We start from the raw sequence: 20,715 nt of genomic DNA on the forward strand, positions 1-20,715 counted from the left end.
AAGGGCAGAGCTCTGCTCCTCTGGTCAGTGTTACGTCAATATTATATTGACAATACCTGGCTTATGGTCCTTGGAGAGAACTTTTTTTGCCATCCAGTCACTCGTTCAGGTCGCCTCTTTGGGCCAACCTCTCTTAGAGCCAAGAACATGCCACTTCAAGGAGAGAAAGTAATGCCTATTAGAAGGAGATTTGCTTCTCGTGGCACTTGGGAGCTCTTTGAAAACAGCAGTGCTGGTAATTCTCTGCTTAGATTTTGCATGTGGTGAACTGGAAAGAGTTTGGTGATTTTTATTTATTTATTTTTTTTTTTGCATACAGTGCACCCTAACAAACAATTTTTTTTAGCGTATTACTGAGAGACTGACATGCTGTGTTAGTGCAAAGAGTGGTCCGGGGGGTGAATCCTTGCTAATGATGGGGCAGAATGAAGCCAGAAACCCTGATGTGCAGCCACCATCCACAGCATTCTGGCACCTGCAGTGTCTGTTAACCTCATGCAGCCCTCCTGATGGACAGAAAGAGTTAAATATATGTATATATTTATCTATATATACACATATATCAGCTCTGAGAATTTAGACACCACCATTGCTCGTGTTTCTTATTTAAAATGGAGACAGGCAATGATACTTCGTGATCCTGACGATTCCCCTTTTTCTGACTGTTCGTCTGGGAGTATGTTTCCCTTGGAGTCACTGGAACGCAAGCGACTTTATTTTGTTTTCAGCCAGGTCTTTTCCTGTTAAGGCAATGACACCATAGCATCTGCTCATCAGTCAGCTGCCAGCCTCACAGCTGGTAGATCCCACCGGCACCGGGAGCAGCTTCACATGAAATTGCAGCTTGTCTGGAGACACAGCCCCAGCCGGGACTGCTGGGCTGTCCAACCTTCGGGTGCGGGTGGGCAAGGCAGGGAGGTGCTGGGCTCCTGGGGGAGCTGCAGAGGCAGGACCCTTCCCTCGCTCTTCCAGACGCCTCCTGGGCAAGGTGAGGAGCTCTCCCAGCCCCTGCGATGCCGGTGTGTGGTGGGAGGACACATCCGTGCCCTTCGTGCTGGTGCTGAGCAGCAGGAGCCACGGCGAGGGGTAATTCTCCCCCTTCGGAGCGGGTGGGAACTGTTAAGATCCTCATGACAACCAGGAGGAGTGAGATTGTCATCGGCTACATTAGTTGTTAATTTTGTAAATATTAACAATTTTGAGGATTATGGCACAGGATGTGAGCTGTCAGCTAGCTCTGTTTTCCTCCTACTCCTTCTCTCAGTGACACATCCCTTACACGCCGGCATCCGTGCCATGTGTTTGTTGCCTTTCGCTGACACTGGGGCTGGCAGATGTGCTGGAAAGGAGCCCTTATAACCTCCCTGAAGCCAGGTTTTCTTCCCATGCTGGGTACTTTGTTTCCCCTGCTCTAAGGAGCAATGCAAAGCACAACCATTTGTAGGTCCCTGGGGCCGGTTGCTGGCTGAGGCCGCCCGTGAAGCTGCTGCTGCCACCCCTCCCAGCTCACCTCCCCGTCCCCCTGCATCAGGAGCTGAATTAGCACTCCAAGGAGTGGTTTCCCTATTGTGAAAAAGCCCTTAGAGATGATATTTTTACACTGTATCTCAAGAGCAATTTTTTTTTTCCCCATATTTTTAGGCTGAGGAGCCGCAGTGTCACCCCTGCGGCTTAATCGCTGTGCTTGGAGCCAGCTTTAGCAAACTCAAGGTGTGCAGGGTATAAAGCACCAGGCACGGTCCCTTCCCAGCCCAGCCACATGTTTCAGTAATGGCTTTAATGAGGTTTTAACAGAGTCCTACAGGCCCCTGGAAGGAAAGCTCCTGCTTGTCCTGGTTTGCTGGTCACTGCTTCACGGGTGTGGAGGTGGCAGCTGGTGGCCCTGGTGGAACAGCAGGGAGCCATTCCCAGGGCACTGCCGGCATCAGGCCCTGAGGAGCAGGAACATCTCCTGCCTGGTAATTGCCCAGTGACCCTCATGTGCCAGCAAGCATGGGTAGTCCTAGGGATAATTAAATGAAAAAGCAAATGTGTGGCAATATTGCTCGGCACTCCCTCCATCAACACTTCCCCACTGCTGCACAGTGGTGGCTCCATCTGAGCGAGGGAAACGGCCCCCGCAGAGGACTTGTTCCACCTGATGGCCAGGTGCTGCCTTTTTGGAGACCACACAGATAGTGGCCTGCCTTGCAGCTGATCTGAGCTGTCAGCTACCTCTTTTTTGTTCTCACGTTGATCTCGGTATTTTATTTTAGCTAGCTCCTCAAACATGCCTGGCATACATGAGCACACAGAAATGAGCAGCTGTGTTGAAGCAGAAGTGGGCTCTGATCCAGAGGAACAAGGTGCACGGGTACTTCTGGGGAGATGATTTTACCATCTAGATCGCAGAGTGGCTTTCCTGGGTTAATTCCTGGCCAACTGAAGCTACCCAAAGATTTCTGCTCCACTGGTGGTATCCATTAAACGCGTTGTAGATCAGGAATTCAGTATTAACCCATCCCGAGGACAACAGATAAAACAGAGCTGGATTTAAATTCAGGATCCTTGCAGACAACGCATAGGCTTGGAGCTTAATTGTTGTTAAAGGCTCTCAGCTCCTCGTTCAGGCAGGGGGAATGACCAGCAGCAGCTGTAAATGCAGTGCTCAGCCTGTGCCAGCAGTGGGTGCAATAATACAGTTAGAACAGCAAGGCAGGAAAACACCAGACCTGGGAAAAAAAATAATATATATATATATAATTATATATAAATAAGCCCTGCAATTCTTCCAATTCCTTTTGTTCTGGTACAGAAACGTGCTCAGACAGCTCACACCGAGCCCGACCGTCACCCCAAGGCTTGGCAGGGTGTCCCCAGGGAGGCCGCTGGTGTTTCCTTTCCCCTCGCTTTCCTTCTACAACTCCTCCAATTAAGAAACCAAATAATTTGGAGGCAGCCATGCGGCACCAAGTGCCGTCGCAAGTCCTAAAAATAGCCCTGAAGCCTCAGGAAGAAAAAAGAAAACACCACAAAACCCAGCAGCTCCTGGGCTCTGTGCGAGCAGATACCTGTGGCAGTGCGGGCAGGGGCACTGTGGCCCCTGCTCGCCCCATTTTGGGGACCTCGACGTGACACTGAGGTCCCTGTTGTAGGGAAAATGGGCGACTCAAAGAGCCTGCTGCTAGGCTGCAGCTTGGCTTTTTTAGCCAAGGGGTGGGGGGAAGGAGTTTTGAGTTTGTTCTTTCTGTTCTCACTGTCCTGTTCTGTAATTAATGGGCAATAGATTAAATTAATTTTCCCGAGCCGAGTCTGTTTTCCCCGTGACAGTAATTGGTGAGCAATCTCCCTGTCCTTATCTCAACCCCTGAGCTGTTGCATCCCATCTTCTCCCCCTGCCCTGCTGAGGAGGGGGCGGCTGGGGGGGCACCTGGCGGCCAGCCTCAGCCCCCAGCCACCGCTCGTTGCTCTTCTCAGCAAGGCTCCCGACAGAAACACCCTCCCCAAAAGATAAAGATCAAAAAATAATCCCTCCAAAGCCTTTGAAATTGAAAACCCCACAGGTTTAGGGGGAACGTGGAATTTCTATTTTCGTAAATCCTAAGAAACTCAGGAAGACCAAGCCACCTAGCATGGCTTTACAGCTAGAGCAATGCTCAGACAAGGAACGGGCTGCTGTAAGAAATAAAAGAGTGCATCCAGTTCTGCATCGAAGTTTTCTGTTCTTGTAAACCAAATGAAATTAATCATTACATTTATCTACAGGCTGTTCTATAAAATCAATAAGCTCTAGCACTGCATAGCAATCAAAATATGACAAGGCACTTAAACTTTGCCAACTCAATCCAATTAATGATATCTTCGTTAGAAAACAGTCATTTTTATAGAGTCGGTTGACTCTTCAAGGACTATAATATAAGCTTGATATAAGCTCATTGATTTTTACTTTATGATTTCCAGTTGAAAGCAAACAGAGATCACTTGCTTTATAAAACTGTGAAAATATGTGTATATTTAACATACCGGTATTATTTATAAGCAGCAGATAATATTTAAGTGCCTCTTGTACGCCTTGATAAAAGTGGTTCATGAATTCAGCCCTCTCAGATGTTCAGAGGATGTTCTCTTACATTATTACCATCGTCATTTGTCTCGCATCTCTGACATGTGCAGTTTTTTATGCAGGAAAACTCTGTAGATGAGGCTCGTCAGCAAAGAGTAGGGCAGCCTGAATACCTATGAGGTGTCGCTGCAAAGTGAGCCCTTTGTCTCGGGTACAGAGCCTCCCAAAATCCCAGCACGGCTTGCCCACCATTTCACCTGATAGCCTGGGAGCCTGCAAGGCGGAAGGATGACCAGGAGGCCCCACAGAAAGGCAGACTGGGATCATACCACAGGAAAAGAAAGTTGCAGGGGGGCCAGAGGTAGGAAAATCTTAAAGGGCACTAAGAATGTGTTGGGGTGATGAGCAGAGGGAGAAGGGTTTGTTCTGGGGTAGGGTTTGGAGGGAGGAGAAGGACCTCAAAACTCATCAGGTGCTCATGAAGCTCTCTTGGAAAATGAGAGGTAAAAGAGTACTGCTGCAAGAACATGTAAAACAAGAGGTGAATAGCATCAAACCTAGCTCCTGTCCAAGGATTTCATTCCCCAGGAGCATCCAGGCACGGAGAGATAGGCAATAACTGGGACCAAAGGGGATTTTAGGCTTCTGAAGCTGATGTTCATGGAGTGAACACAAGAATGCATGGTCTATCTAACAGTTTCACTGGAGGGGACAGTATCTCCTGCCTTCAGTAAATGCGTGGAATAAATCAATTTAACCACCAGTGTGGTGCCACTCCTGGGTCCTCAGGACTGGGCAGTGGGTCTTACCGCTGCGCCATGCTGGTGGCTCTGTGTCAGAACGTGCCTCCACCTTCTCTGACACTTGTCCCCCTCACCCATGCATTGCTTAATGACCATTTCTAATACATCCTCTCTGGGGAGATGGTGGCCAGGCCTGGTGGAAGCACAGGATGGACGGTGTTTGCTGTCACCAAACCAGAAGTCTTCCTCCTGTCCTATATCCCTGTACAAACTCCAAAAGACAGGCTCTAGCATTTAAATATAGAAAAGCAAATCTATCAGCAGTGGCAGGAACATCTGGGTAAATCACATCGGTGCCACATATTTCTTAGTAACAGTCCTTAGCAAGGCAGCAGCATTAGTAGGTGCAAAAGAAACCAATAATGGCAAGTGCTTGGATTTTGGTGGTTTATTATTAATAGCAAGCTCTTGTTAAAAGTCTGAATCTGAGAGGGAAGAATGAGACAAACTGCTTCCACCCCATCAGTACCTGGATCTCCCCAGAATTCAAGAGTCTCCAGGAAATACAGAGAAATGAGGATCTGGCTGGGGTTTCAAAATAAAAAGATTAAAAATGAGAAGAGGAACGAGTTTTGTTTCTTTTCTGAAAGTGGGAGTCTGTCTTCAGTCCTGACACACCTCGCAGTGAATTGCGAGGTATGAAGGGCTCCGTGCCCCGGTGAGGCGGGACCATCAGGGAGGAGAGCTGTAAAGATCTCAGGGGAGAGATGGTCGCTGTCCTCAAGCTGCTCCTACCACCTTTCTCCATGGGTTTTGGCTGCTGGAAGAGATATAACAGGGTGAATAACTGGATGAGTCTCAAGATAGTATTTTGACTGTCTTGAAATCAGACAGGTTAATAACAATTCCTCAAATCAGCAACAGGGGAGAAAAACAGTGACAAGAAGATTAACAGATTGAACCAGAGGGAGCCCACCCCGGGTCAAGGGGAGCTGGTACAGGACCAATAGCTTTTTACAAACACTGAGGCTTGCCTAGGGCAGAAAATTCACTTCTGGCTAGAATTAAGTGTGAGCACACGTAATGGAGACCTCAGTGCTCTCTGCCTGTCCCCTGATGCAGACTGACAGGCAGAGGGGCCGCTGCCCCAACAGGGACACGCGTGCCACCCCAGCTGTGAGCAAACACCACAAAAGAGCAAGGCTTAGGGCAAACACCTTGTGAAAGGGGGGTGGGGGCATCAAGCGGGCCATGGCTGTGTCCCCATGCTGGGTCCCTCCCTGTGTCTCCTGCCCCATGAGGCTGGCTGCCCCATCCCCACGGAGCCACCCGAGACGTGGCAACCAGAGGTCCCTGGCAGGAGTGAGTGACGGTAATGGGAGGTAATTGCAGCCACGCAGACGTGGAGAAGCCTTCTTAGTAATTCACTGCTCCCAATAATGCACTATAAATAATCCTCTCTAAAGGGATGTTTTTGGCTGCAGCCTGGTAATTTCTTTGCCTTTTTCCTTAAACTAGTTGTAAACTGAGATAATCAGTTTCTGTGGGATTATTAGGAAAATCACACATCTATTATGCTTCTCAAATCAGCCATTTTTCCACCTTGTATTTTATTTAATGCCTTTTCCCTTTTATTCACCCTTTAAACTGAAGAAAACAAACATTTTTTGTTACTCAGACCAGCTCTCCTGGCTACAAGCACCGCTGTGGATATTTCTTCTAGGAAGGCAAACAAAATTTGGTCAAAATTCTTAAAAACCTTCACATGCTGTAAGATCTTGGAGCTTAAAGGCATGATTGTCTAAAAGGCTGGTGGCAAGAAGTGCTGGTGAAGTTGTGTCTCAGCTTGGAAATCCAACCTACAGAAGGGATCATCTGTCCTAAAACACCAGCCTGCTCCCAAGTGATACCATGGCCCAGGTGTCAGCCTTCAGACCCATTCATTCCACATGCAAAACTGCCAGTGAAGCCCAAAGCACGTTTGCTCTGCTTCTCACCTCAGCTTTTTGTCTGTCAGGGCTTCATGTCTGCTTCCCTCCTGCCTCCAGCCTGTATGGCAGCTGTGCCGGGTGGGTGGAGGCCTCTAGGTCTGTAGCGCCATTGCTCAACAAAGTCAAGCATGACTGAGAAGTGTGTGCTGTCTCACTCGGTTATTATTTTCTGTTTCAGCACTACCAGCCAGCAGAGGAGGCTCAGCTGACTTTGAGGACGTGTCCCTGCAACCTCACAGCCTTGTTGACGGCCTTTGTGGGGACATTTCTGAGAGCCCCCGGAGCGAGGGCTGCTCCTCAGCCTGGGCTTCCAGCAGCACTCTGCAAGCTGGAGAGAAACCGAGAGCGTAGGGTGGGAGAGGGAAGATCCCTGATTGGGAATTACAAGAAGTTTAGAAAAGGAATAAACCTTCAGGGCCTCAGAAGGGAGCATGGTGGGAGTGGAGGTGACCGTGTGGCATGCATTGGCCCTTGTCCTGCCTGCCACCACCTCACTCACTCGTCCACCCCGCTGGAATTACCACAGGCTGAGGGCTCCTTGAAATAAATCTCCTCTATATCCAGGGTTATGGCAAAAAGCAAGATTTCCACATTGCTGAGAGCCAGGCCTCCTCCTGAGGTACCTTATAATGGCTGATGGCACCACAGTGGGCATCCCCTGCTCTGACTTCTCAGAGTAAGCCCCTCAAAATTTCAAACAAGTTCACCAACAAGCTGGTGGACTTCCAGTGAACCTCCCTTCTGAAAATACTACGTGAAACTGCTTCTGCATAGCGTGATGGGCTTTGATCTGACATTATGTACCCTGCCATGCACCCTCTGCTCTTGCTTCCATCAGTCACAACTCCCCTTTCAGGCACCCTGTGAGGTGGCCTCCCCCTGTGCACACACAGGTGGGGCATACAAAAGGCAAATGTGCCAAAAGTAAGCTCAGATGTGACCCGCTCCCACGTTTAAGTGTTACCTTTTGGGTGCACACAATCAATGAGGCGGGCTGTGGTGGCTGGATGCAGTTTAGGAAGAAGATGAATAATTCAGTAGAGAGGGTCTGGCACAGAGGTCAGCACAGAAACCGGGGAGCAGAGGTCGGAGCAGCAAGATTAGAGCACTGGGGACCAGGAAGGCTTGGGTCTGGATTTCTTTGATTCCTTGCAGCAATCGTGTTGCTTGACCCTTCATTCTATAAAATTTAAAAAATAAAAATAAAAATGGATAAACACATTATACATTATAATTTATCAGCTGTGGGGAATCTTTGTTCTCACGTTGCTTTTGAGTGCTGAAGTGTCAGCACTCATCATACAGACTCTTTGCACACCAATACCTAATGCTTTTCATTTCCCACTGAAGAATGACTTCTCTGCCATTACACAAACCTTCTCTGCTGAACTAATATAGATATAACAGCATCTTGTGCTAGTTACCTTAGCTGGGTTTTGGCGTTTATGGGATTTTATGAGCATGGACTCTGATCGATACATGCCTGAGCAGGGGGCTTGGTCACCCCAAATCACCCACACAATGCAGTTGCCCCACCACCTGCATAGCATTGGCATATACACAGTAATTCAAATAATGCTGCTGATTTCTGGGAGAAAAATCACAAAGCCTGTTTCATCAGCAAGCTATCTAAAGTAACTTCTTTGATTATAAGGTAAGACAAGCAACAGAAGCACCAAAGTTCTCTTGCAGTGCTTTTGGTACTCTGTTTCAATTTCTGTTTCTATTTTATTTCTAAGATTTCTCATCTCCCGACATGCTGAAACATCCATCTTCAGCTACAGTGAAAACCCACGGGTTTGCAGAAAAGTCAAAAATTTGTCCTCATCTGCTGTCTGTGATCCAGTCAAATGTTTCAACCCAACAGCTCTGGAGTATCTCATCCCTTTGGCAGTGTTTGCTCAAGTATGTCCACTTGTCCCTAGTTTTCTGCTCTTCTTGTGTTGTTGCTCAGATAATGGCTGTGTTTGAAGAGGGCTTCACTATGCACTTGCAGCAATACAAACATCAAGAGCTTTTGAGGCACTCTGTGAAGAGGCTTTTAAACCACAGTGCAGCTGGAGGAAAAGAAGTGGTATCAAAAGTAAAGGCAGCATGGCAGACCCGCTATACCTCACAGAAATGCATCAAAAAACCCTACAAGGGCTATGGGGATACCAAGTTAAATGTGGAACTACAGGACAGCACTGGTGGGGAAAACACAAAGGCTAATGCATTTTTCAAAAGGGGAAAAAAGGGAAAAGGCATTGTAATTCTGTGCAAAAATCAGAAGCAGAATATACATCCTAGCTGTTGATTGTTTTTTCCTGAGCTGGTGAACAGGATAATTCCTATGCAAAAACACAGCAAAGACGGGAAGAAAACATATTAGTAAATCCGAATACATTTGTCAATCTAAATCACTGAGCTTTAAAAGATGAAGGAATACAAATAGCATCAGTAGAGTAATCCACATAAATGTGTGTGCTCGAGGACCAGGTCCTCAGGGTGCCAGGGAGGATGCGGGAAGAGAGAAGTGTTTTGGGGCAGGGGGGCTGGAGCCTGACCCCGACTCTGCCAAGCTCCTGCTCCCTGCCTCAGTGCCATCTTGGGAAGGGCAGCACCAAGCCCTGCCATGCTTGAGGGGTAGGCATCATGTACAGGGAGCAGTTTGATCCCTGTGGGTTGAGGAGACCTGACTTAGCAGGGTTTTTCTTTCTTTCTTTCTTTCTTTCTTTCTTTCTTTCTTTCTTTCTTTCTTTCTTTCTTTCTTTCTTTCTTTCTTTCTTTCTTTCTTTCTTTCTTTCTTTCTTTCTTTCTTTCTTTCTTTCTTTCTTTCTTTTTTTTTTTTTTATCTTCCCAAGTACTTTGAACAATCAGCCTTTGGTGCACACAAATTAGGTTTGCAAACCAACCGACGATGTTTTGATCAGGTGTTCTTTGGGGGATTAGCTGCCCGTAGCTGTTATTTCTATTTCTATATCTCTGTATTTATACACTTACATTACATGCTCAGAGCTGGTTGCACTGATGTTGGGTGGTGCCAATCCTGCCTGTTTGCCTGGGGCTGGCAATGGCAGGAGGAAGGACAGCCTGGTCCAGCTGCAGTCACCCTGTGCTCTTTGGGAGACAAAACTTTAGTTCTTGTGAGCTTTCCTTCCCTAACCAGGACAAATACCACCCCTTGACATTGGCCTGTTGCCTACCTGACTCTGAGTGGTTTGTGACTATCCCAGAGTGACTCTGATCTGGGCTGACAGACACGATTTTTAGCAGCAAAGGAGAATACATTTCATTCATATATAAATTCAGTAGCACTGTGTGAAGTGTATTGTGTATTCCAGCATAATTGTTCATACGAGAAAAGCCAGCATCGCTAGCTCTCTGAAATCCCCCAGGTAATTAAACGTAATTTTAGAACTGGTTGAACAGCGGATGCCCTGAATTAACTACAGCAATTAGAAACCAATTTTGTGTCGCTGGCACGGCCCCTCGCGTGGACGGTCTGCCAGCAGACAGCTGATTTAGCTGTAGCTGGGCAGAAGACTAAGCCAATTCAGCTGGGCACGATGGTGTCTGCTGTAAATGAGGAGCTGGTGCTGCCTAACATTGTACCTGGCACTTTTGCTGGGGGCACTTCTCTTTGACATGAGGATTTCTTTCAAAGCCACTCATCCTCCATTCCTGACTGGGGGTCGCTGTAAGAAGCTGTAGTGGCTGTTTTACCAGCTATAGCTCGGGCACAATCTTTCTTTTCTCTCTTCTCACACTGCAGAATGACAGTGGTACCTGGCACTTTGGTGGGCAAAAATCTTTTTTGCAGTGGGTTAAGGAATTACCTGTCTGTTCCCATGCCCCTACAGCAAACATGAAATTGTATATCTGTCTGCTGCATTTATTTATTTATTTTATTACTAAAATATGCCTTTCCTTTCATGAAGCAGCTTTTCTGATACTTAGGGCTTCGAATCTGCCTACCTTCAGTGTGTGACTCTGAGAGCCTCGGGCCAGACGGAGGTTGCACCTTGCCAGGCCACAGCCAGCACTCCCCTTGCAGACCAAGCCCAGCACTGCGTTGACCTCAAGCTACCCGATGACATCTCTACCCCTACACAAAGGTCCTGCTTTCCCTGTGGGTGCCGTGTCCACTCGAGCACTGTTTCCCTGGCACAAGTGGGCAGCCTCACCCTTCAGCAGAGCTTAGGAGCAGCATCCTCTTTAAGGGGGAGCAGTCAAGGAGAGCTGTGCTAATTATCTTGGGTAGAGGATCCTTAGGTTTTTGCCAGTTTTTATCAAAGCATAAAAAGCAATTATTAAAATTAATGCAATTTACCATGTGTTCTACTTCTAGCAAAGCTATTTTTGGCACGGGTTGCCATCTGTCCCATTCAGCAAGCTCAGCCACAGACTTTTGCTCTCTGTTCCGCTTCCCACAGCCCTCATGTGGAGCTAGGCAAGCACACGGCTGCTTGCAGAACCAAATACCCTAACTGCAGCGTCCAACTCACCTGAAAATTGCTGTCGTCTGGTGGCAAGTGTCCTTTGCATGATAAATATTTGTTTCATCTTTCCCCTTTGCTGTCTGCTGACACCCTCCATCACATCTTGCAGATGAGTGCGGGTGATGTTCTCCTCCAGACCTTGCAGGTGAGGGAGACATCCTCCATCAGACCTTGAGGCCAGGTGAGGAGGTGACCCCAAAGAGCTTGTCCTAGTGGCTACAGGTAAAACTGCAGAGGGTTTCAAGTCCCTGCACCACAGAAGTTGCTCTTATAGGACTGAATTAGATGGGACAGGGACTCTTGCCAACTGGCCTGCAGAATCGGGGTGGCCTCATGCACTCTGCCTAGCTGGGAGGGTTTCTGTCCCGTGCTACCAGCCAACCTCTGCATTTGGGGTGTACAAATTGCCATGTGCCTGGCCATGTAACAGGACAAACGGTGGTGGTTCTCTGCCCAGAGACGTGCCCTGGCACTGCTCAGTATTCCAGTGTAGGCACAATGTTTGGATCCTGTGGCATGGCTTGGACCCGTCTGCTAGCTCCTGGCTTTATCCATTTCTTCCTTCTTATTTTGGGATTTGGGAGTTAGTTGTACAAAAGCACTGGTCATGCTGTTTTCCTCAGCCCAGACCTGGAACATCTAGTCCTGGCCTTCTGTAACCTTTCCTAGTCCTCAGACCCTTGCACTCTTTGTAAATCATCAGCAGAGCCAAGCAATAGATCATCTTATCCCCAGATGTTCACAAAATATGTGGTCAGGGCTTCAAAATGAGCCTAAATGTGTTAAGTACTGACAGAAAATCAACTTTTGTCTTAATTTTTTACTTTTGTAGAGTTGGTCTGACCTGAAGCAACTGGAAGTTAGCTCGTTTAACTTCTTATGTAACTGAAGATAAACCAGAATGAAGAGAATAAGTGTCGTTGAAGCTTGTCAGGAACAAAGAGCTGAGACTAGAGCATTTTCTGTGGGCCCGTGGGTGTTCAGGGTGTTCCCAAAAGGAGACTCAGGAAACCTGGCACGAGTACCTGAGTACATGGGAGCACAGCAGGAGTGGTCAGCCAGGCAAATGAATCCACTGAGTGACCAGGGTGTCAGTGATGGTTTTGCATTTACCATCCCCTCGCAGTCCTCCACCAGCATCACCCACTGCACTGAAGTCTCTCCCCTGAGCCAACACAGAGGGAACCCTGCAAAGCAAACAGAAAGGGCAGCTGAATCCATCCTCTGTGCTACTCGTCTGAAGCTCGGCTACTCCAAACTGACACGCTGGGGCGTAGCGGTGAGCCAGTAAGAATCTCTGCTCATTGGAAAAGAAAAAAGAAGAAAGAAGAAAGAAGAAAGAAGAAAGAAAAAAGAAAAAAAAAAAGAAAAAAGAAAAAAAGAAAAAAGAAAAAAGAAAAAAGTCTGCATTTTTAACTGTCCACGGAGCGTAGCAAGAGGAAAGGAAGTGCAGATATGATGGTGCCACTGAGATACCAACCTGTTGGCTTCAAATCGGCTACGTATTAGCAGTTCAGAATGCAGAAAGTTGTAACAAATGGAGTGAGAAGGTATGGTAATGATGTAATGAAGAATGGAAAGCTACTACCGGATACATGTTAAATGCAGAGTAGGAGCTGATTAAATGCATAGAGAGGGAACTCTGACTCGAGGTCTGTAGGCTGATGGCTGGATCCCATGGCGTCCACGCTTGGCAGTGTGACAGCGTGTTGCTTTCCGCTTGCCATCCTTCCCGAACAGAGGAATCTGAGTGACAAATCTGGCAGCAAATTGGTTTGTGCTTAAAGCAGTCAGAATTCCTACCTGGTGGGAGACAAATGTTGGAGGAGCAGTTCCCAGACGAGTTGTCTGGAGGGAGAATTTGGTCGAAGCTGTCCTGAGGTTGCCTGCTGCTCACCTGCACCATAGCACCGCACCATGTGCTGAAGTGCAAGGATTCCTCAGGCACACAGCCCTTCTGTGTTGTGCTCTTCCTTCTGCAAATCTAATTTTCAAAAAAAAAAAAAAAAAATGCCTAAATATGTTCAAGGCATTGCAATCTCAATGCTGTAGTTAAAAAGCTCCTCTCTGGAAGTGACTTTCCCTTTGCAATCCTCACCCACAACAGTCTCCCTGGCTTGTGCTGCCCTCCCTTTGCATATCTTTTTTTTCTGATTCCTCCCAATGTTTCAAAGAGAAGTGGCATTTGTCAGGACACTCCATGCAAATTTGTCCCATTTTACTCTTTCTCCCAGGTATTAGGTTTGATAAAAGATTCTTTTCTCTTTTACTTATTTAAAGACTGACATTAGTGATGTGAAGTTAATTAAACAGAAGAGCCCAGGCTAAATTCTGCTCTTCCAAATACCAGGGCAACTCTAATACAAGTTCAGTGAGCTTCACTGCATAGTAATATGGGAGCGAGCACTGCTTTTAGGCCAGTGGAGTCACTCATGTGTTAAGTGCAAACACAATTTGGCACATCAATTAGCTCAGTAGAGTAACTCCATGTGTACACTAGTGATTGAGAATATTTTCACAGAATATTGAGTATGTTGTCCTCCTTTTTGGTTGTATTTCAACAGCAAAATGCTGGCTGAATTGCAGTAACCACGGGTTTTAGTGTTCTGCTCTGGTCCCAGCAAGAACATGCAGTTTTATGCACATACATACGTGTGCATGTGTGTGTGCAGGGGGTGTATTATAAACATATAATTTTTCACTATATGACAGGAAAAGTCTGGCTGAGATTGTGTCCTTCTGGAGAGTAGAAAATCTCAGTCCCCACATGGTAGACAAGCTCTTTAGCCAGTCACATTCCTCTTCTCACCTGATGCTTTTTGATTTGTGCAGTAATTGTGCGTACTAGACTTATATTGCTACACAGAAAGAGTACCAAGAGCCTAGCCAAAAATGTGTGCACAGCACAAGAACACGTACATATCTCAGAAAGTGATAAAGGCTTTGATTTTTCTCTCCAGTCTGCATTCTTTTTTTAGTTGTTATTGCAAAGTGCATAAATGTAAGTTAAATTCACAAGTGCCAAAACCAGAGTTACATGCAGCATGGGTTAGCCTGTTAATGATGACAGCAGCTGTACACCAAGCTGAGAAGCAGACGCAGTGCTTCCCCTGCACGGCTGGTATCTCTGCAACGCTGCAAGGAAACACCCTGGTCCCTTCCTCAGTGTGCAGGGATAAATCAGTCCCTTTTGGGAGGAAAAGAGTATTCGTGGCATTTCACTGGGCCTTGTGACTCTCTATATGTGATGAAAACCGAGGACCCAACTCTGATGCCAGGTGAATGTGTTAACTTTTCAGCTCTGACTTTTTCAGTGAAGCTGCTCCTGATTTGTGATGGCTCAGGCCCACAGACGTATACAGCAACTTGTATTTTGTTAACAACACAAGGGCAGATGTCACAAAGTCCTGAGCACTGTTGTCTACCGTAATAATCGAGGGTGAAGGAACCAGTGGGATCTTGAAAAATTCCACTGCGTGCCATGTTGTTGTAAAGACTGTTTCGGATCAAAGAGCCTCCTGCTTTAACAAATGAAACACATGGGAAGAAAAATGAGTGGTCAGAAATAATTGCAATTTGCAAAGTAAATTATGCCATTAACTACTCCAGAAATCAATAATTGGGCACAAAAAGAAAATCAGTCGAGAGGATGACAGTGGAAAAAATAAATCTCTTGGGCAACTTGCCACTCTTGGGAGTTTAATTTTGAGTTCTCCACTCCCAGCTATCCATTCTTATTGCCCATCCATCAACCTCCTGATGAATATAAAGGACTGTGGCGTGGAACACCAGAAGATTGCTGGGCTGGTGTAACAACAGAAGGTGAGTCTGGAGGAGGCAGGGCAAATTGCGGATGACAGTTCAGAAAAGCTTGTCTCTGCTCTTGCTTTTTTCCCCCAACATCTCTCTTTAATAGCAGTGGCAGTCTAATAACCATTCCAGAGGTAACTGGAATCATACTCATGGGCAAATCACCTGGAAATCTCCTCCTGATTGACTCTAACAACTGACATAATTTTTAATAGAGGTGCAACATGATTTATGCCTTTGCTTATTGGTGTAGTTTTAAGCAGGGACAAAGTGGTTGTTTAATCTTACTCCCATGTTAGAGGCATTTATCTTCCATCCTTTTGTGTTTCTTATTTACATCTTCATAAGAATGCCGACATCGTATCCTTCACTATTAGCAGCACTCCTTGATTTAATAGCACTTATGAATATCTGTATATTTGGGGTTTATAAATGAACATTGGGAGTTCTTCTGTCTGCCTGCTTATGACAGGTTACCTGCGATGGATTTTGATCAAGAGGGAGTTGAAGGTGGAGGTCAGCCAGGGACCTTGCATGAAAAACTTCTCAGCTGATGACGTGCTTACAGAAGGGGTTGCAGAAGCCAAGACCTCTACATCGAGAGAGCGGTGAGTTAAAATGCCTGCCCTACCGGGGTGTGGGGAGAAGAAAAGGGTGTTTTATGCAAGTGCAGCTGACCCAGGCCGAGGGAGGGCTGGAACCTGCCACAAGCAGGCCCTGTCGTGGTCTCTGCGGGCACTGGGTGCCCGGGCTCTTGTGAGGAAGGCTGGGAAGAGCTGTATAGCACAGCTCATTGCTTCCAAACCATTTCCTGGATCTAAAAAACTGAGGCTGTTTGTGGAGGAGGCATTTACCACTCGGTGCAAGCCACTGCTCGGGGGCTGTCCCATCGTGCTGTGGCTCTTGGTGACCTCTTTAGAAGCTGAGGGAGAGATCCTCGGCAAAGCACAGCCTGGCGCTTGGCGGGGTGACAGATCAGAGGAAGGGTCTCAGTAGGTACAGCTCTACCTAGAGACCGTGGAGCTGACCCCGGGTAACAAGCACAGCTCTTGCGGCTGTATTCTGTCACCAGTGCAAGAGCCATCAACCGAGCAGGTGCCAGTGGCACTGGAAAAGAGGTACAAGTATCACTACCAGAAGGTACTGACCTTACACTTTGTGTGCATCACTACAACCACATATTCTCCCCCTTAGGGAATGGGGAGGGAAGAAGGGAGCCAGAAGACAAAGACAGAGGCAAGCTCGTGGGCACACGTGTGCAAGGAGGAGAGGAGAAACCTGCCAGAACAACCTTTTACATCTGCAACTTGTGGATTAGTCTCTGGAATAAACAAGGGCACATGCAGTCATGAAGATCTTTCGTGGTTAATTGCTGTTGTTTATGTTAGCAATTACCAAGTGTCATATGTGATTATTTTACATCCTTAAAATTGGTCAGTTAAATGTGTAATCTTTAGCTCTCTGTGTGCTTAAGGCTTATTTTTACTTCCACGGTAGTTTTTATATCTGCAGTAATTCAGCAGTCAAAACATGAGTTGGGTACAGATCTTTCCATTTTAATTCCTCCACCCTCCCCTCCAGTAACCAGTCATGTCTGACTGATCTTTTCAGATTAAAAACTAAAAAGGAAAAGATGTGGAATTTATTTGCAAATTCTCCTTGTTGAGCCCTGTCACTTTAGTGACAGCCCTCCCTGAATTCCCCCCTCATTTGGATTTGAAAAGTGCTTGTAACCCTTTCGAGACCAAACGCATTTTCTTTGAGTCATTCTCCTGTTTGATTTCAGGGTCAGAGACTGCTAATTCTGGTGCTATCAAAGGGCGTTATTAATTGTGAAAAAAAACTGAATCTACATTATTTTCAATCAAATATACACACGCACAAGAGGCTTAAATCCTTGAATAGCAGAGAACATCTTGTTGAAAGACTCCATACGTTCCCAATGACAGGTAAAAGCTTCCAAATCATCAAAATAATTAGCAAAACATTTTTAAATTTGTACACAGAAACTGAGTTTCCCTGAATGAGTATGAAATCCTTACATTTGTGAGGGAAGCCAGTGGGCAACCTCCATCACTATAAATGCAGACTTTCTTCAGTGCAGATGGAAACAAATTTCTGGGAGAGCTCTGTTCCTGCTGCCTGTACCCGAAAGGGGAACGGGAGCCTCTCCAAGACCTATGGCATGAAATATTAGAGAGATGGGTGCACAGAACTGAAATAGGAACAGGAATGGCTTAAGATAGCAGCAATGGCATTTTGACTGCTCGTCATGGCACCTTTGAGCCATCTATACTGATATGAATATTTCCCCCATCTATATCATGACTTTATCTTGTAGCATTGAACCCAACTGCCTGTTGAAGTGAGTGCACGTTGCTCTTTGGCCACGCCACAGATGAATTTGGCCACTAAATTTACCCAGGTTGAAATGCTGACCTTCACATACATGGTTCAACCAGCACTTCTAAAGATACAGTATAGCAATGCCTGAGGTTTCACATTGATGGGAATTCAAAATGCTTGTCTAAAACAATTTTTAAAGAGTTAAAATATAGACAAAAGCCAAACAGATGCAGCTAGGAGTGAGCAGAAGCCAGGTGGAACTTGGCAGGACATTTTTGCAGTCCTTTGTTTGGCACATGCCTTGCTCTGTCTCACTCCTGCTTGCTGGAGCTGGTGAAGGGCTGCCCTTTCTTACAGACTTTTTTTTCCAGGCTAACCCTTTGGATTTAGCACCGCAAGCAGAAGGAGCCATTTTGTGTCAGGCAACTGCGTAACTTCTTGTTCGGTTTTCTCCAATTTTTCCCTATCCTAGTGCCGAGGCAACAACACGTGCTTTCTCTTTCTCGCACACGCAAGTGGAATTAACATGCATGTTACGCTCTGACATCTTTGAGGCTCCGTATGAACACCAACTAATTAGTCAGTAGGGGAAAGAGCTGTGGGCAGGCTGTTTCAGATGGCAGAAGCTGCAGGGGATGCAGCTTACACGCCGACTGCGGGGCTGAATGTGTAAAGGCCCCAAGAGAGCAGGGAGGTAAGCAAACAGGCGGAAGGGCTAGGGCAAGGTGCAAAGAAATGTAGTGCTGATCACCGCAGCAGCCAGCCTGGGTGTAATGGCATTGTTGGGAATGGGCTGGCAGTCTTGGTTTTTAGCATGGAGAGGAGATTGCATTATAACATAAATGGTACCCAGGCCTTAATTACAGTGACTTGATACTATGGCAAGCCACTTCAGGAAAACTAAAGTCCCACAGTGAAAAGACATTTCCACATTTTCCTTAACTTTGTTCTAAAGTACTGAGACCTCCAGTGCGTAACTTTTCAGCCCATTGGTTTTCCGTTCTTGGTTTCCTTGGAAAAAATATTTTTCCTTGAGATGTAAGGATGCTCTGGTAACTAAAGCACTGGTCTAGCACTCACCATCCCAGGCTGTGTTCCTGGCTAACACAAGGTCTTTGTGGACAGCTCTGCACAGGGGCTCACCCTGTGCTCTCTGTTCTGCTTTCTTACATCGTGATTTCTGTGGCTGGCTCATGGGCCTTCTCTGAGAGAAAGTCTGCAAGTCTCGAGTGAATGAGCACAGAGACTCCTGGCAATCTGCAAGATAAAACTGAGCAGTAAGAAGGTAGGCAGGACCTTGCATTAAGAAGCAGGCTTATCCTAGCTGGAGTAAGGGTACGCTCAGCAAACCAGTGCCCAGGTGCCACCCAGAGTCACCACGGCTTGACAGAGCACGATGGGTTTGTGTCTCTTTGAGGACAGGAGAAGAATTGCTGCCTCCCCAGTATGTCACACGGCCGTTGCAGTGGAGGTTTACGCACGTCCTGATGTCATGAAAACCTCCCGGGTTCGAGATGACTAAACACAGCACCCCAAGGGCCCAGCTCCAGCCTGAGACTGACCTGTCTCTCCCAGCACCGCTTTTTTGCTTCCTGGAAGGACAAAAGAGCGGTGTTGAAAGCCCTCTCCTGTGGGGTGAAGAGAGCGATGAGATATAAATATAATTCTCCAAATGTGCTCAGCTGCCTTCCTGGGTCTTGAGCGGCAGCCCTTTGCTAAGGGAATGGGCGAGCTTGTGTCAGTACCAGATAAAGAATTTTTTAAAGACAGAACATTAAAGAAAAAAAATAATAAAGAAAGAAAAAGGGTGGGTGGGGGGAGATATTTACGAATGTGTGAAATGGAAGCTTTATCAGGAGTTTTGTGGGGAGATAAGCAGCTGGGCTGGCCCATCTCTGCACAGTGCGGACACACTCACTGCCTTTGAGTCTCTCAGGAAAGAGCAAAAGGAGCTGCTGACATTTCTGCTTAAAAGAAAGAATCAATGAATCTTTGTTTCCCACTGCCTGCTTGTTTGACCTTATTGTGTTGTGGAATAGAAAAGAAAGAAAAGAGAACGGGTAAGGGGAGAGGGGATTCGTGCTAATAAAATCCAAGACAAGATCACAGCCCTCTGATCATCACTGGAGATGCTATTATTTGGTTGCTGTCCTATTTGCTGCCATTGCTCATTTCGGATTCCTGCCTTGCTGTAATAAGTCACACTCTTTCCAGCCATCATCCCTGTATTGACAGGCAAATGTCACCCACGTTTGATTGACGTCCATTGCTCCTGAATACAGAAGTATGATTTAGGAATCAATTCTGTTTGTTTATTTAAACAGCTCTTTGTGTACCTTGTGTATTTGTGAGCAGGACAAGTTGCTTAATATTTTCTCCGGAGAAATGCCACTAATATTGCACATTCACCTTCCTACCCTGTCACAGAGGTGCCCACCAGCTCTTGGGGGAGGAGAAACCTTTCACCAAAAGAAGGAAAAAAAAAAAAAAAAAAAAGACTCCACAAAACACTTTGCTGCCATGAAGTTAAGCCAGAGAGATGCTTTCTCTCAGGTCCAGGCATCTGTTGATCTGCAGATGCCCCATGCTTTCCTTCGGCTTCTGAACGAAAGGGAACTCTTTGCCTCGTGTCACTTTGTTAGCAAAGCAGTGGCTGGCTGTAACACCGGGAAACACTGCAGCCGGTTATGAGCATGTCGCCGTCACTTCATGAACAGAAACTTTGCATTGATAATTGTAATTGGGGAGGGGGGACGAGGGAGACCCGAAACAGTGAGAGATGCTGATGTCTGCTACCGCGCGTGGTGGGAGGCATATTGTCAAATAACTTCCACTTGGACACTCGGTAACTGTAAAGCATCCCCGCGTTTACAGTGATATTTCCCAGCGAGTGCTAACATGGCAGGGTGGCCTCGGGGATGCGTTAAGCAGGAGGTGGATTGACCTTTTAATTCTCGATCGGTGACCTGAAGGGTGCCCAGAGGCTGCTAAGCAGATCTCTTCCTTTCGGTCTAGCTCCAGAAAGAGCTGTCATCAGGCGATGCAGCTAGCGAGTGAGCCTCACGATTTCACTGCTCATCCGTTCACGGAGGGAGGAGGGGGGGGGGGGGGACCGGGGAGGGGAGAGAGAAGGGAGGGGGGGAGGAAAAAAAAAATATATATTTCCCACACTGCCAGAGTAATGCCAAACTCTCTGTGAGTGGGAAGAGCAGAGCAGATGCTGGAATGAGATGCCAAAGCAGCTCCCCTTTCCCCTGCGCTTTTGGGTGCCTATAAATTGCTCCAGCGCGCTCGTCAGCCTC

This window comes from Netta rufina (genome assembly GCF_964035555.1).
Source record: "Netta rufina genome assembly, chromosome: 2".
NCBI lineage: Eukaryota > Metazoa > Chordata > Aves > Anseriformes > Anatidae > Netta > Netta rufina.